Source organism: Phyllobates terribilis, unplaced genomic scaffold, assembly GCF_046119375.1.
Source record: "Phyllobates terribilis strain yellow unplaced genomic scaffold, ASM4611937v1 Scaffold_60__1_contigs__length_8166268, whole genome shotgun sequence".
Taxonomy (NCBI): domain Eukaryota; kingdom Metazoa; phylum Chordata; class Amphibia; order Anura; family Dendrobatidae; genus Phyllobates; species Phyllobates terribilis.
The window spans coordinates 4,164,886-4,180,516 of NW_027362820.1; positions in this window are offsets into that span (position 1 = coordinate 4,164,886).

The window sequence follows — 15,631 nt, forward strand, 5'->3', positions numbered from 1 at the left end:
GTGAGTGGGCGGGTGGGTGTGTGGGCCCGGCCCCGACAGTGAGTGGGCGGGTGGGTGTGTGGGCCCGGGCCCCGACAGTGAGTGGGCGGCTGGGCCCCTCTGATTTTCCAGGGCCCCGGCACTTGCCCGGGTACGCTGGGTGCTGACGCCGGCCCTGCTTCCCCCGTAACCCAACTCTCCCTGTCCAGTCCCGGAGCATAAGGGGGGCGGAGCAAAGTGGAGAAGGCAGCCTGAGTGATACTGTCCCTGCTTCCTCCGATTGGATGACTCCGTGCAGGAGGTGGGATTGGATTGAGAGTATTTTTTTTTCTTCTCAACTCCTCAACTCCTCAAGCACCAGGCAACATTTTCTAGGCGCCAGACAACATTTTCTAGGCGCCACTGGCGACCAGGCGCCTGGGTTTGTCGAGCCCTGCGCTAACCATTGTTCAAGAAATTGTCTAGGCCCATTGTGTGTAAGTGTTGAAAGAAGAATCCTGTGGAGCCTTCACCACAGGGAGTCTCACATGTAGACCCAGGTGATGAGGTCACCTGAGAAAGATACCTCCACTAATACACACTTAGCTTTGGGGGAGGAGGGTGAGAGCAGTTCTGCCATTCAGGGGGCTGAGCCCAGAGAAGCAGAAGGGACATGTGTTTCTGTAGCAGTCACACTTGAAACAGAGATTGGAGAAAGACTTTACAAAGAGAATGAGAGACATCCTTCAGGACAGCAGATGGATTGCATGGCATTATCCAAAGAGGCACAGATTTCTATTCTAAATGATTCTATTGTAAGGGTATCGGCCCTGACTGGAAAGATACAGATCTTCTCCATTTGACTATCAGAGAGAAAATGGATACATTTTGGGGAGACCAGGAGAGGACAAAGAAGTCACCTGGCCCCATGGATATATTGTTTGGGGTTGGCAGGAGGGACCCACCAGTCCCCTCCAACCCATGGAGACATTCGGAGAAGCCAGATTGGGACCTGCCAGTCATCTGGCCCCATGGAAACTCTTGGAGAGGCCAGGTTGGGACCCTCGGGTCTCCTGGTCTTGTACCTTGATGGACTGCTAGCTTCCTAAGCTTGCCGCTACCTCCTCTTTGTGGGGCCCACCAGAAGCGGGGAGCCACTGGTTGAGGTAGTCGGCTCTGGAAGTTTCCAAAGTCGCAGCTGTTCTATCCCAGGCAGGCTGAGAAGGATGGGTGAGACTGTGTAATGTTGTACCATCTTGGGTATTTGCTAGGACTGTTTTGTGTGTTTATTGTCCTATTTTGTGGTTCAATAAAGTATTACCACACTGTTTTACCATCACCCTGTGTTGTCTGAGTAGTGTTATGCCCACGGAAGACCCAGTGTCTTCGCAATTTTTTTTTAGTCTCATATGATGCTGATCTCAGAGGATTTTTGTGAGATGGAATGCAATCCAATACCATATGGTCTCCGGCGTGAAACGCAGACATCCGGGCATACGCAATCGCAGACAATGATCCTAGATATGTTCTGGCGTAGAACGCATAACTATGGGAATGCGCAGTCACGGGTACCAGTGGGGCGGTCGCAATCAGTTTATTTGGTGTTTCAGTGTAAAGCACGTCACTTCCGAACATGCACACTAGGGTATGGAAATAATCGAACTGCTAGTGCATGAGAATTTGCGCAAGTTCAGTACATTATTGTAGACAGACTCCATTCTATATATCCTATGACAATTCACGTCTAGGAATAGGAATGGGTCTCCTAGTCTGGGGAGGGGTTTTGGATGAAGTGGGATATTTAAACATGGACACCTGGCTATTAGACACACTATGCTGAATATTATGAATTATCTTCCCTATATCAATTCTCCTGATGAAGCTGTTGGGGAAACGCGTTGAGGCGGATTATTGAAACATTCTGAGTACCATACCCTTTCCTTTATATATACCTTGATACGTATCTGGTTCTATTTAATGTATCAGTGTATTATATACAGTTGAAACCACAAGTTTACATACACTATTTAAATAGACACACATGAATGTTTTTCTCAATATCTGACATGAAATCAGAATAAACCTTTCCCAGATGCCAGAATAATGAGAGAGAGAGAATGTTTTAAGGCATTTTTATTACTTACTGCAAAGTCAAAAGTCAAAGTCGTGGTGATCGCATTAAATCTCTGGCGCCATCTTACTTCAGGGTAGATGGCGCCGCCTCCCCCCACACCTACGATCGCTGTGATTGGCTGTTCAATTCTGAACAGCCAATCACAGCATTTCTCACTGTTTCTGGCAATCAGATTGCCAGAAACAGTGATGTTCAGCTTTGGATCGGTGCTCATAAGAGCATCGATCCTAGGCTGTTGCTAAGAGACCCCAGCTCTCTCCCCAACCTGCTATGATCGGTGTGATCGACAATCACATCGATCACACCGATCATAGAGCAACCGCGCGGTGACTGGGCGGTCACCGGCTTGTGACCTACCTGTCACCACCCCATGACCCCTTGTGATGTCAGCAGAGGCCCCAGACAGCTCTGATTGGAGCGATCGATGATGACATCGATCGCTCCAATCAGAGTATCTGAACACAGGTGACAAGGCGGTCACAGGGCGGTGACCGACCTGTCACCTCCCTGTGACCCCCTGTGATGCTGCCCAGGCCCCAGCCATCTCTCATTGGTGCGATCGATGTCATCATCGATCGCACCAATCAGAGTGCCTGACCGGGAGGTGACCGGCGGGTGACCTACCTGTCACCACCCTATTACCCCCCAGTGACCGCCCTGCAGATCCTCACACTTGGTGAGGATTTCTACAGACCGGTCACGTTTGATCACCTCTGTGCTGGGCCTTGTGTTGCCACAGAAGCACCTGTGACACCACAAGACCTTCTTCTCACCTGCTCCAGTCGCTGCTACTCCGGCGTCCTGCTGCGGTCTCCTGGGTCTCCTGCTCCGTGTCCTGCTGCTGCAGATCTTGATCCTGAACCTGCTTCTGAAAGAAGAACAGAGAAGACTTTGGTAAGTCCATCCCTGTTCTCCCCTCATCCACCCTAACCCCCTTCTTTTTACCCACCCTGCCCCCAGTTTTTTTTTTTTTTGTGCGTCCTGCAGCGGCCGAGCACTGACCAGTGACTACGTCCATGCTCGCTGCTTTTCAGGACTTTTTTTCATCCCTGTCAATTATTTCTCCCCCACCCCCCCTCACTTTGCACCACCTCCGTGCGTACATCCAGCAGCCGCCGAGGGTTGATCGGTGACGCAAATCACCGATCAGCACTAGTGCTCGCTACTTTACCTTTTTTTTCAACTAACCATTTTTCTTTTCTAGAGGGCAGTCGCGCTGTCCGATTGTGCGCCGTGTTGGGCCACAGAAGCCTGTGACACCACAATCGCCGCTCCTGCTCCAGAAGACATCTTACAGAAGACATGTGATAGACGACATCTGAAAGACAACAAATGTAAGCAGGATTTTTTGATCCCTCCTCATCCACCCCAATCCCCCTCTCAACCTTCCCATCCCCCTTTCTGCCACCAAGTGCTGATCATCACTTCATCGCTCGACTGTTGTCTGTTGTTTTTTTTTTGCGCTTCCTGCAGCGGCCTAGCGCTGATCAGTGACCACAGATCTTATTCCAATTGCATACCTTTTTGTACTCCAGTGAGCGTCAGTCACAAACAGCCAGTGATCGCTAATCAGCAGGTGCTCTGCCCAAAGAAAGATTTTTCCTTTGATATCCTGTTAGCAGATAGAAGGTGGCACTCCAGCATGCGATTGAATATGAAGATCCTTTATTCTTTACACACAATTTTAAAACATGGAGCCGGGAAAGCGGCAGTCCTTCAGGTGCTGCTGAACCGCCACTCAGACGCCCCAGGAGAAAAGATGAACCAGCGCCCTCCCCCTACTACTGACCCCGTGTGGACCTCGCCCCTCAAAAATTATGAGCCACTGATTCCTGATTTTGTGGCGGAATCAGGAATCAAGTTTGACACCACCAGCCTCACAGAACTAGACTTTTTCAAAGTCTTTTTCTCTGAGGATCTTGTATACCTCATGGTGGGCCAAACTAATTTATACGCTCATCAATTTTTGGAACAAAACCCCTCTTCATCATTTTCTAACTGGTCTCCTGTAGACGCAGTAGAAATAATGAAGTTTTGGGGCCTGGTCCTTCATATGGGATCTTGAAGAAGCCAGAACTTTGGCAATATTGGAGTGTTGACGTTTCATATAACACTCCAGTGTTCCAAATGGTCATGACCCGGAAACGTTTTCAGGCCATCTACAAGTTCTTGCATTACAACGATAATGCAAGGTGTCCTGCACGCGATGACCCGAACTTTGATCATCTTCTCAAAGTTCGGCCGGTCATCGACCACTTCAACAACAAGTTTGCTGAAGTGTACATGCCCCAAAGGGACATCTGCGTGGATGACTTCTTAATTGCTTTTATGGAGCGGCTTGGATTCCTGCACTACCTGCCCAATAAGAAGGCCAGGTACGGAATCAAGCTGTATAAACTTTGTGAGAGTACCTCAGGGTACACTCACAAGCTTAGAGTTTATGAAGGGAAGGACTCTCGGATTGAATCCACTGACTGACCCCCTGTTCTGGGAGTGAGTGGGAAAATTGTGTGGGACTTGGTGCACCCACTGCTGGATAAAGGTTAGCACTTGTACGTGGATAACTTTTATACCAGTGTCCCTCTCTTCAAGTCCCTCTCTGCGCGGCGTACCGCAGCCTGCGATACTGTCTGCAAAAATAGAGAGGCCTCCCAAAGACGCTAATTGGGCAGCTGCTCAGAAGGGGTGAGAGCAGAACCCAATGTAGCGACTACCTTCTAGTGGTAAAGTACAAGAGGGATGTCCTTTTCTTGACCACCATACATGGTGATGGCAGCACCCTCAGCACTGTACAAGGTTCCACTACACAGGTCGTCAAACCAGACTGTGTAGTGGGGTACAACAAGTACATGGGGGGAGTTGATCTCTCTGATCAAGTCCTCCAGCTGTACAGTGCTTTGAGAAAGGCCAAGGTGTGGTACAAGAAGTTGGCCGTGCACATTGTACAGATAGCAATGTACAACGCTTTCCTTCTGTCACAATGTGCAGGCCAGACTTCTACGTTGTACCTTCAGTTCCAGGAGGTAGTTATCAAGGCCCTGATATTTTGCAGTAGTGACAGAGCGGGCCCCAGTACTTCTGGAACTGAAGGTCCTCGAATTGTACGAGACCAGCATTTCCCAGGGCAGATGCCTCACAGCGGAAAAAAAGGTAAGTCACAAAAGAAGTGCCGAGTGTGTTTATAAAAGGTGAATACGCAAGGACACCATTTATCAATGTGACACCTGCCCCGACAAACCTGGCCTGTGCATGAAAGAATGCTTCAAAAGGTACCATACTTCCATGGACTACTAAATTAATTTCAGACGTATGACAACCTGACAAACACTACACAACTGACGTAGTGTTTGTCAGGTTGTCATACGTTAGTTGTGTAATGTTCGTCAGGTTGTCCTATACAACTGACGTATGACACTACATTATAAGATTCACAAATTGGGTATTCGTTCCAAAAGGGGGCACTTGTTGGCCATTTCCACTGTTTAGGCACATCAGGGGCTCTGAGAACGTGACATGACGCCCCCAGACCATTCCATCAAAGTCTGCATTCCAAAACGTCACTCCTTCCCTTCCTAGCGCTGACGTGCGCCCAAACAGTAGTTTTCTCCAACACATGGGGTATCACCGTACTCAGGAGGAATTGGACAACAGATTTTGAAGTCCACTTTCTCCTAGTACCCTCGAGAAAATAAAAAAATTTAGGCTAAAAGTTCCTTAATGGGTCTAGTTTCCAAAATGGGGTCACTTGTGGGGGGTTTCCACTGTTTAGGCACATGGGGTCCTCTGTCAATTCCAGCAAATTTTGCATTGAAAACGTTAAATGCCGCTCCTTCCCTTCCAAGCTCTGCCGTGCACCCAAACAATGGCTTTCCCCCACATATGGGGTATCAGCATACTCAGGAGAAATTGCACAACAACTTTTGGTTTCCAATTTTTCCTGGTACGCTTGTGAAAATAAAAAAAATTGGGGGTTAAAGTAAAATTTTAGTGAAAAAAAGTTAAATGTTCATTTTTTCCTCTCACGTTCAATTAATTGCTGTGAAGCACGTGAAGGGTTAATAAACTTCTTGAATGTGGTTTTGAGCACCTTGAGGGGTGCAGTTTTTAGAATGGTGTTACTTTTGGATATTTTCTGTCATAAAAACCCCTCAAAGTGACTTCAAATATGACGGGGACCCCCAAAAAATAGTTTTATAAATTTTATTGTACAAATGAGAAATCGCTGGTCAACTTTTAACCCTTATAGCTCCCTAACAAAAAAAAATTTGTTTCCAAAATTGTGCTCATGTAAAGTAGACATATGGGAAATGTTATTTATTAACTATTTTGTATGACATATCTCTCTGATGTAAGGGCATGAAAATTCAAAGTTTGAAAATTGTGAAATTTTCAAAACTTTCACCAAATTGCCATTTTTTTTCACAAATAAACACAAGTGATATCGAAGAAATTTTACCACTATCATGAAGTACAATATGTCACGAAAAAACAGTCTCAGAATCAGGGGGATCCATTGAAGCGTTCCAGAGTTCTTACCTCATAAAGTGACAGTGGTCAGAATTGTAAAAATTGGTCTGGTGATTAACGTGCAAACCACCCTGGGGGGTAAAGGGGTTAAACTGAATGATTTGGGTCAAGCATTTGGGATATTCTTCCACAAGCTTCTCACAATAGTTCAGTTGGAATTTGGGCCCATTCCTCCTGACAAAACTGGTGTACCAGGTTTGTAGGTCACCTAATAGGATTGAGATCAGGGCTTTGTGATGGCTACTCCAAAACATTGACTTTGTTATCCTTAAGCCACTTTGTTACCATTTTGGCAGTATGCTTCGGGTCATTGTCCATTTGGAAGACCCTTTTTCGCCCAAGCTTTAACTTCCTGGCTGATGTCTTGAGATGTTGCTTCAGTATTGCCAAATAATATTCTTTTCTCATGATACCATCTATTTTGTGATGTGCATCAGTCCCTCCTGCAGCAAAACAACTCCACAACATGATGCTGTCACCCCCCGTGTTTCACAGTTGGGATGGTGTTCTTAGGCTTCCAAGCTTCTCCCTTTTTCCTCCAAATGTAACAATGGTAATTATGCCCAAAATTTTAGTTTAATCAAACCACAGGACATGCCTCCAAAAATTAAGGTCTTTGTTCCTGTGTGCATTTGCCAACATTAATCTGGCTTTTTTATGTTTCTTTTGGAGTAATGGCTTCTTCCTGGCAGAGTGGCCTTTCAGCCCATGTTGATACAGCACTCGTTTCACTGTGGATATTGACACAGTGTAACATACCTGGCTGCGTCCTTGCATAGTGGTCCATCTCCCACTGTGCAAGAGCGCGCACTTGATCTCCAGTCCAGACTATCACTCTGGCTTCCCTCCATGCTGTCTGTTTGCCTCTGTTTCTGCTGCTTAAGGGCGGCGCCTGATCACTTCCTGCTTTTTGTATCTGCTGCAGGCACACCCCTTGTGCGTCCTCAGCCTATTGCTGTCTGTCACCTGGTATTTAACCCAGCTCCTCCCTGGAATCCCTGCCTGAGCATTGTGTTCTGTCAGTTGGCGTCTAGTCACTGATGTGCCAGGTTCTGTCTATGTTTCCTGCCTTGCGGTATCAGTTCCCGTGTCTGAACTGTGTCCTGTCTGAACTATCTTCTAGCCTGTTGTCTTCTGCCTATCCTGGAGGCTGTATTTCCAGGCCAGTGTGAACACGCTCCTAACCTGTTCTTTCCGCCTTCTAGGGGCCGCATACCTAGACCCGTTCCTGTATCTTGCCTGTTCCTGTCTGAACACGCTCCTAGCCTGTTCGTTCCGCCTTCTAGGGGCCGCATACCTAGACCCGCTCCTGTATCTTGCTGCTGTGTCTGTTCTTGTCTGAATACTCTCCTAGCCTGTTTCCTGTTTTTCTCTATGTCCGTACCTTCCCTTTTTCTGCAGAGTCTGAACTCGTACCTAACTCCTGCTCGTTGTCACTGTACTTCCGTTTGTGAGTTTGTGGTCCACTCGCTACTTCACTGCAAGTACCCTGTGGGTATCTGGTTCTGCCTTTCCCTTCCTGTCTGTTCCGTGTGTACAGAGCCCTGTCCCCCCTGCTCTGCCTTGCTCACCGCTCCGGCGGTTCTTGCCTGCTCTTCCTTGCTCACCGCTCCGGCGGTTCTAGCCTGCTCTGCCTTTGCTCACTGCTCCGGCAGTCTTGCTCCGCTCTGACCCTTTGCTCACTGCTCCGGCAGTCTTGCTCCGCTCTGACCCTTTGCTCACTGCTCCGGCAGTCTTGCTCCGCTCTGACCCTTTGCTCACTGCTCCGGCAGTCTTGCTCCGCTCTGACCCTTTGCTCACTGCTCCGGCAGTCTTGCTCCGCTCTGACCCTTTGCTCACTGCTCCGGCAGTCTTGCTCCGCTCTGACCCTTTGCTCACTGCTCCGGCAGTCTCGCTCCGCTCTGACCCTTTGCTCACTGCTCCGGCAGTCTCGCTCTGCTCTGACCCTTTGCTCACCGCTCCAGGCGGCCTTGTCCTGCTCTACTGGCGGTCTCGTCTTGCTCTGCTCTTGCTCACTGCTCCGGGCGGTCTCACTCTGCTGTGTTTGTCCGCTGCATCTGCGGTTCTGTTCCTGAGTCCCAGTCTGAAGTGGGTCCTATCCACTCTGTGCTCCAACCTGTCATACCAGCCAGTACCTCCCTGCCTGCATACCAGTCGTGCTCGCCAGCATCCACCCGTCTGTATTCCAGCCGTGTCTGCCTATACCCACCAGTCTGTGTGCCAGCCTAACCTGCCTGTTCCAGTATTCCCCTGTGTGGGTCAACAGCCGTGTCCGGGGTCTGACCTGGAGTAGCACCTGGTCCCTCTGCCCGGTTCCTCCCTGGTGCACTGACGTCGTATGCCGTCGTGCGACCTTGGTCGGATCGGGCAGATACTTAGTTACGCCCCTCCAGACACTCTCCGGTTCATGGCACAGTGGAATCACTACATACACACGCACACGCCACTCAGCCCGGGCGTGTGCATTACAGCATGCTCAGGCCATGGTTCCCGTTGAGCCCCACGGCCTTCGCTCTCTGAGACGTTTTCCAGCGAATACATGCTTCTAGAAGAAATTTATTTTTTTTTGCTACCAGCTGAGTTTCAGGCGTATTACGCACCCGTCCACATGGATCTATCAGCACTCGTTCCTGCGGATTCGCCATGGTACTATGGGGATCCAAGACTGAGTCGTGCATTTGTGGAGCAATGCATGCTACACTTCAAGTTCTACCCTCTTTGTTTTCCCACCGATCGGTTTAAGGTGGGATTCATGATGTCTTACCTAATGGGTGATGCCTTGGAATGAATCAACCCCCTATGGGAAGCACAGGATCCTATCCTCCTGGACCTTCAGGCCTTCCTGGTGGCCTTTTTAATGGTCTTCGATGACCCTAATCCAGAGGCTCCTGCTGAAGCTTCACTTCCCAATAACCCGGAGCAGCCCCGTTGGGTAATGTGTGTGGGTAGCGCACTAGTCCTCCTACCCGAAGAGACTACTGCCCACCCAGAATCCACACAGGATGACTACTCTCTTCGGAATACTTCTCCCAACCTCAAGAGGCAGTCCAGACGTGCTAGGCATAGAGGCAAGCCGTCACGCCATTGTCTGTCCTCCCAAAGACCTCCTGACCCCAACCTTGAAGTCCCTGCTGAAGCTTCACTTCCCTGTATCCCGGAGCAGCCCCGACGGGTAATGTGCGTGGGTAGCGCACCAGTTCTCCTGCCGGAAGAGACTTCTGCCCACCTAGAATCCACACAGGAAGACTTCCTGCACTCGATATCTGATGCTTCACCCACTTTAACCGGTGAGCCTGTCCAAGGGTACTCCGAAGCAGTGATTACCTTCGAGTCTGTGCATCTCTACTACCTGGCGGAGGACCCCCTGTTGCCTCCTGAATCCTCTGGGATACCACCTGATGACAAATGGAGAGAGACTTCCCTACACCCGGTACCTGATACTTCGTCCGCTCCATCCTGTGAGCCTGACAATGGGTACCTCAAAGCGGTAGTTAATCCCGAGTCTCTACACCCCTCCGACCAGGTGGAGGACCTCCAGTTGTCTCCAGAACCCTTCGGGGTGCTACCTGGTAGCGAATGGACTGAGTCTTCCCTATACTCTGTACCTGATACCTCGCCCGCTTCTTCCAGTGAGTCCGACCTAGTGTACTCCGAAGCAGAGGTTGCCCCCGAGACTCTGCACTCTTCCGACCCGGCGGAGGACCCCCAGTTGTTTCCTGAATCCTCCGGGGTACCACCAGATAACCAAGAGACAGTGACTTTTTTACACCTTGTACCTGATACCTCGCCCATTTCATCCTGTGAGCTTCACAAGATGTACCCCGAAGCAGAGGTTACCCCCCGAGTCTCTGCACCCCTCCAACCCGGCGGAGGACTTCCAGTTGTCTCCTGAACCCTCTGGGGTGCTACCTGATAATAAGTGGAGAGAGACCTTCCTTGTGTGCTGTTCCTAGTACTCCACCCATTTCGTCTGTTGCTGAGGATGGCTGGATAGGAGGTAGCATCCTAGCTACTCAGATGAGACCAGTTTTTCCTGTGGACAGTGGAAGTGATCTCCTTGAAGTGAAAGATTGGCCCTCAAATTCCCTGCGGAACATTCTGGCAGGCCTGAGGAAGAGGGGGCGTAAGGGGGGGGGTACTGTAACATACCTGGCGGCGTCCTTACATAGTGGTCCATCTCCCACTGTACAAGAGCGCGCACTTGATCTCCAGTCCAGACTATCACTCTGGCTTCCCTCCATGCTGTCTGTTTGCCTCTGTTTCTGCTGCTTAAGGGTGGCGCCCGATCACATCCTGCTTTTTGTATCTGCTGCAGGCACATCCCTTGTGCGTCCTCAGCCTATTGCTGTCTGTCACCTGGTATTTAACCCAGCTCCTCCTTGGAATCCCTGCCTGAGCATTGTGTTCTGTCAGTTGGCGTTTAGTCACTGATGTGCCAGGTCCTGTCTATGTTTCCTGCCTTGCGGTATCAGTTCCCGTGTCTGAACTGTGTCCTGTCTGAACTATCTTCTAGCCTGTTGTCTTCTGCCTATCCTGGAGGCTGTATTTCCAGGTCAGTGTGAACACGCTCCTAGCCTGTTCCTTCCGCCTTCTAGGGGCCGCATACCTAGACCCTTTCCTGTATCTTGCCTGTTCCTGTCTGAACACACTCCTAGCCTGTTCGTTCCGCCTTCTAGGGGCCGCATACCTAGACCCGCTCCTGTATCTTGCTGCTGTGTCTGTTCTTGTCTGAATACTCTCCTAGCCTGTTTCCTGTTTTTCTCTGTCTGTACCTTCCCTTTTTCTGCAGAGTCTGAACTCGTACCTAACTCCTGCTCGTTGTCACTGTACTTCCGTTTGTGAGTTTGTGGTCCACTCGCTACTTCACTGCAAGTACCCTGTGGGTATCTGGTTCTGCCTTTCCCTTCCTGTCTGTTCCGTGTGTACAGAGCCCTGTCCCCCCTGCTCTGCCTTGCTCACCGCTCCGGCGGTTCTTGTCTGCTCTGCCTTGCTCACCGCTCTGGCAGTTCTAGCCTGCTCTGCCTTGCTCACCGCTCCGGCGGTTCTAGCCTGCTCTGCCTTGCTCACCGCTCCGGCGGTTCTAGCCTGCTCTGCCTTGCTCACCGCTCCGGCGGTTCTAGCCTGCTCTGCCTTGCTCACCGCTCCGGCGGTTCTAGCCTGCTCTGCCTTTGCTCACTGCTCCGGCAGTCTTGCTCCGCTCTGACCCTTTGCTCACTGCTCCGGCAGTCATGCTCCGCTCTGACCCTTTGCTCACTGCTCCGGCAGTCTCGCTCCGCTCTGACCCTTTGCTCACTGCTCCGGCAGTCTCGCTTCGCTCTGACCCTTTGCTCACTGCTCCGGCAGTCTCGCTCCGCTCTGACCCTTTGCTCCCTGCTCCGGCAGTCTCGCTCCGCTCTGACCCTTTGCTCCCTGCTCCGGCAGTCTCGCTCCGCTCTGACCCTTTGCTCACTGCTCCGGCAGTCTCGCTCCGCTCTGACCCTTTGCTCACTGCTCCGGCAGTCTCGCTCCGCTCTGACCCTTTGCTCACTGCTCCGGCAGTCTCGCTCCGCTCTGACCCTTTGCTCACTGCTCCGGCAGTCTCGCTCCGCTCTGACCCTTTGCTCACTGCTCCGGCAGTCTCGCTCCGCTCTGACCCTTTGCTCACTGCTCCGGCAGTCATGCTCCGCTCTGACCCTTTGCTCACTGCTCCGGCAGTCTCGCTCTGCTCTGACTCCTTTGCTCACTGCTCCGGCAGTCTCGCTCCGCTCTGACCCTTTGCTCACTGCTCCGGCAGTCTCGCTCTGCTCTGACCCTTTGCTCACTGCTCCGGCAGTCTCGCTCTGCTCTGACCCTTTGCTCACTGCTCCAGCAATCTCGCTCTGCTCTGACTCCTTTGCTCACTGCTCCGGCAGTCTCGCTCTGCTCTGACTCCTTTGCTCACTGCTCCGGCAGTCTCGCTCCGCTCTGACCCTTTGCTCACTGCTCCGGCAGTCTCGCTCCGCTCTGACCCTTTGCTCACTGCTCCGGCAGTCTCGCTCTGCTCTGACCCTTTGCTCACTGCTCCGGCAGTCTCGCTCTGCTCTGACCTTTTGCTCACTGCTCCGGCAGTCTCGCTCTGCTCTGACCCTTTGCTCACTGCTCCGGCAATCTCGCTCTGCTCTGACTCCTTTGCTCACTGCTCCGGCAGTCTCGCTCTGCTCTGACTCCTTTGCTCACTGCTCCGGCAGTCTCGCTCTGCTCTGACTCCTTGCTCACTGCTCCGGCAGTCTCGCTCTGCTCTGACCCTTTGCTCACCGCTCCAGGCGGCCTTGTCCTGCTCTACTCTCGCTCACCGCTACTGGCGGTCTCGTCTTGCTCTGCTCTTGCTCGCCGCTCCGGGCGGTCTCACTCTGCTGTGTTTGTCCGCTGCATCTGCGGTTCTGTTCCTGAGTCCCAGTCTGAAGTGGGTCCTATCCACTCTGTGCTCCAACCTGTCATACCAGCCAGTACCTCCCTGCCTGCATACCTGTCGTGCTCGCCAGCATCCACCCGTCTGTATTCCAGCCGTGTCTACCTATACCCACCAGTTTGTGTGCCAGCCTAACCTGCCTGTTCCAGTATTCCCCTGTGTGGGTCAACAGCCGTGTCCGGGGTCTGACCTGGAGTAGCACCTGGTCCCTCTGCCCGGTTCCTCCCTGGTGCACTGGCGTCGTATGCCGTCGTGCGACCTTGGTCGGATCGGGCAAATACTTAGTTACGCCCCTCCAGGCACTCTCCGGTTCATGGCACAGTGGAATCACTACATACACACGCACACGCCACTCAGCCTTGGCGTGTGCATTACACACAGTCTTACCAGCTTCCGCCATCATCTTCACAAGGTCTCTTGCTTTTGTCCTTGGGTTGATATGCACATGTCAGACCAAAAGCACGTTCATCTCTGGGACACAGAACCCGCCTACTTCCTGAGCAGTATGATGGCTGGACATTCCTATCTTGTTTGTACTTGCGTATAATTGTTTGTACAGATGAATGAGGCACCTTCAGGTATCTTGAAATTGTACCCAAGGATGAGCTGGACTTGTGCAAGTCCACAATTCTCTTCCTGAAATCTTGGCTGATTACTTTAGACTTTCCCTTGATGCTACACAAAGAAGCAGTGGGTTTTAGGTGTGCATTAAAATACGTGTCTCTAAATAACTAAGATGTTGCCAAAAAAACTATCGGAAGCTTCCAAACACATGATATGTGTAGTGTCGGCGTCTCTGCCTCCTGCCCGGCAGAGATGTCGATCCACTCATCACCGCGGCTACAGTCCGGCATCCCCCGCTGCTTCCTCTGGTCTCACCGCAGCGTCTTCCCAGGGTGTGTGCACCGCGCGCAGATCCACTGTACTCTTAAAGGGGCCGCGAGCGCCGTCCTAAAAAGTCCCCAGCCAATAGCCCGAGGACTGCCCCTATTTAAAGCACCTCCTCCAAAATGGAGGTGCCTCTGCAAATTTGTGGTTTGTGTTCTAAACACTCTCTCCAGCCCTCAGGTCCCAGTGCTGCCTGCCTGTCTATCAGCCGTGTCCGCCTGTCAGCCAAGCCTGCCCGTTTACCTGCATTGTCTATCAGCCGTGCTCATCTGTCTTGCCTGTTGGCTTTGGCCATCAGTCCCGTGGGAGTCGCCTGCTCTCACTTGAGGTCAGTCCCAGTGTGGCACCTGGTCCACCTTCCCGGTCCCTCCTTGGTGCACGGAGTCGATTAAGCCACCGTGTAGCCAGGGTCTGTCAGGGTAGGCACTTAGTTACGCCCCTCTGGTCCCTCCTTGTATCTCAGCACAGAGGTTCCACCACCCGGACCTGTAACAATATGATCATATGGGCAGTCCAGAATTGTTTAAAGGCATAGTAATCTTAGTGTATGTAAACTTTTGACTTTGCAGTAAGTAATAAATATGCCTTAAAACATTCTCTCTCTCTCATTATTCTGGCATTTGACAAATATTAAAAATTATAATAATCCTAATTGACCTAAAACGGGAAAGGTTTATTCTGATTTCATTTCAGATATTGAGAAAAACATGCATACAGAGAAGGAAATAATTATTTCATCCCTTGCTATTTTTATAAGTTTGCCCACTGACAAAGACATGAACAGTCTGTAATTTTAAGGGTAGGTTAATTTTAACATTGAGAGATAGAATATCCGAAAAAAAAATCAAGAAAATCACATTATATAAATTAGATAAATTTATTTTCATTTTGCAGTGACAAATAAGTATACAAACTTACAAAAACAGCAAGGGATCATAAGGGCTTCTGAGGTACAGCCACCAGTGAGCGGGGTCACCATTGTTGAGGGTGCCAACCTCGTCAGCTAGGCAGTATAAGCTTTGTTTAGGTACAGGATAGAGTAAGGTAGTGACTGTACCAATTATTCAGCAGCATCATTGTTTACATCTGTTTATATACATCCACAACAAGCCATTCGGCTTGTAATTTTGCTTGTTTTAAGAACATATGTGTTGTTAGTCCAGTTTTTAATGCATATATTTAATAAATGTTTAAGATTTTACTTTAGGGAGGTTTTCCCACAGTACTGCCCCCTACACCCACAATATGGTTTCATCCACTCCACCGACTACCCCAGTGCTGATTAATAAATACTCACTTAGCCCCATTCTTGGTGCAGATACTAATGAATCCAGAACCTATGAGATTTTTACCACATCATAGTTGGATAGTTAAAGGCGTATCATCCATAGCGGCAGCCCACCCAGCCACTATGGTGCCCATGAGAAAAACAAGAATTTGAGCTTGGTTTAAATTGGTATACATGCAGCACATAAATGCATGTTTACAATGGCCATTAATCAGAAAAAACCTACAAGAAGAAAAATGATCATAAACCCTGCTGTAAATAAATAAATAAATAAATAAATAAATAAAAAGCAAAAGTGCATTTAAATAAAATAGGGTTCTTAGTAACACTGTTTTTGATCAAAAATAGCATGAAAGCTATCCCAACCATGGCAAGGTGAACCTATTTGGGATAGTCCTACTCTGTCTAA